The sequence below is a fragment of the Cornus florida genome, unplaced genomic scaffold (genome assembly GCF_030987335.1).
Source record: "Cornus florida cultivar Cherokee Brave unplaced genomic scaffold, ASM3098733v1 CherokeeBrave_3.0.0_Hap2_scaffold_93, whole genome shotgun sequence".
NCBI lineage: Eukaryota > Viridiplantae > Streptophyta > Magnoliopsida > Cornales > Cornaceae > Cornus > Cornus florida.
Window position 1 is genome coordinate 67501 of NW_026775927.1, and position 2500 is coordinate 70000.

A 2500-nucleotide genomic window follows, 5' to 3' on the forward strand; every position below is an offset into this window, starting at 1 on the left:
ACCGGCGTGCACGTGGGCATCGTATGCTAAAAAATGAAGTTTGGAGTTTGGGTTTGAAAATTTTACGGGAACTTCCTAGAAGCCTAAGAAATGCTTTGCTCGAGACGGATTTCGATTTGGAGGTCCGCCGTGTTAATTTTGCCAATTACGGCTCCTCGCCCGCACGCTCGTGCACCCCGACGTGCACACCGGCGCGCACGTGGGCATCGTATGCTAAAAAATGAAGTTTGGAGTTTGGGTTTGAAAATTTTACGGGAACTTCCTAGAAGCCTAAGAAATGCTTTGCTCGAGACGGATTTCGATTTGGAGGTCCCCCGAGTTAATTTTGCCCATTACGACTCCTCGCCCGCACGCTCGTGCACCCCGGCGTGCACGTGGGCATAGTATGCTAAAAAATGAAGTTTGGAGTTTGGGTTCGGAAATTTTATGGGAGCTTCCTAGAAGCCTAAGAACTGCTTTGCTCGAGACGGATTTTGATTTGGAGATCCCCCGAGTTAGTTTTGCCCATTATGACTCCTCCCCCGCACGCTCAAGCACCCCCGCGTGCACGGGGGCATCGTATGCTAAAAAATGAAGTTTGGAGTTTGGGTTTGGAAATTTTATGGGAGCTTCCTAGAAGCCTAAGAAGTGCTTTGCTCGAGACGGATTTCGATTTGGAGGTCCCCCGAGTTAATTTTGCCCATTATGACTCCTCGCCCGCACGCTTAAGCACCCCCGCGTGCACGTGGGCATTGTGTGCTAAAAAATGAAGTTTGGAGTTTGGGTTTGAAAATTTTACGGGAACTTCCTAGAAGCCTAAGAAATGCTTTGCTCGAGACGGATTTCGATTTGGAGGTCCCCCGAGTTAATTTTGCCCATTACGACTCCTCGCCCGCACGCTCGTGCACCCCGGCGTGCACGTGGGCATCGTATGCTAAAAAATGAAGTTTGGAGTTTGGGTTTGAAAATTTTATGGGAGCTTCCTAGAAGCTTAAGAAGTGTTTTGCTCGAGACGGATTTCGATTTGGAGGTCCCCCGAGTCAATGTTGCCCATTATGGCTCCTCTCCCGCATGCTCAAGCACCCCTGCGTGCACGTGGGCATTGTATGCTAAAAAATAAAGTTTGGAGTTTGGGTTTGGAAGTTTTATGGGAGCTTCCTTGAAGCTTAAGAAGTGTTTTGCTCGAGACGGATTTCGATTTGGAGGTCCCCCGAGTCAATGTTGCCCATTATGGCTCCTCGCCCGCACGCTCAAGCACCCCGGCGTGCACGTGGGCATTGTATGCTAAAAAATAAAGTTTGGAGTTTGGGTTTGGAAGTTTTATGGGAGCTTCCTAGAAGCTTAAGAAGTGTTTTGCTCGAGACGGATTTCGATTTGGAGGTCCCCCGAGTCAATGTTGCCCATTATGGCTCCTCTCCCGCATGCTCAAGCACCCCTGCGTGCACACCGGCGTGCACGTGGGCATTGTAGGCTAAAAAATGAAGTTTGGAGTTTGGGTTTGGAAATTTTATGGGAGCTTCCTTGAAGCCTAAGAAGTGTTTTGCTCGAAACGGAATTCGATTTGGAGGTCCCCCGAGTCAATTTTGCCCATTACGACTCCTCGCTCGCATGCAATATCTACTCCTGTCAGAGCTGTGGTTTTACTTAAGACTACTATAGGGGGGGGGAGTTCTCAGCACCAAGAGCTGCAAGTAAGGCCATTGCTTGCTTTGCAGTCTCGATTGCTCTACTAGTGAATAGTAGATGTCTTGGTTAGCTTGGAACGAAAAAAAAAATTTTTTGGGGAAAAAAAAAAAAAAAAGTTTTTGTGAAAAAAAATTTTTCGAAAAAAAAAAAAAAAAAAAAAATTTTTTTGGATGCCTCGGTCTTCTATTTGTTTTGCTTGGGTAGATTAGGAAAAAAAAAAAAAAAAATTTTTTTGTTGGATGCCTCGGTCTTCATATTCTTTCTCGGCTATTTCGAAAAAAAAAAAAAAAAATTCCGGGAAAGAGAAAAAAAAAATTATTTTTTGTTGGTTGCCTCGGTCTTCATGTTCTTTCTCTGGTATATGGGAAAGAAAAAAAAAAAAAAAAAATTTTGGATGCCTCGGTCTTCTTGTTCTCGGTTGGATTTATCGAAAAAAAAAAAAAAAAAAAAAAAAAAAAAAAAAAAAATTTTGATGCCTCGGTCTTCTTGTTCTTGCTTTGGTATATCGGAGAAAAAAAAAAAAAATTTTTTTGGATGCCTCGGTCTTCTTGTTCATTCTTCGGTATATCAAAAAAAAAAAAAAAAAAAAAAAAATTTGAGACTTCGGTCTTCTTGTTCTTGCTTTGGTATATCGGAGAAAAAAAAAAAAAAAAATTTTGGATGCCTCGGTCTTCTTGTTCATTCTTCGGTATATCAAAAAAAAAAAATTTTTTTGAAGCCTCGGTCTTCTTGTTCTTGCTTTGGTATATCGGAGGAAAATAAAAAAAAATTTTGGTTGCCTCGGTCTTCTTGTTCATTCTTCGGTATATATATATATAAAAAAAAAAAAAAAAAA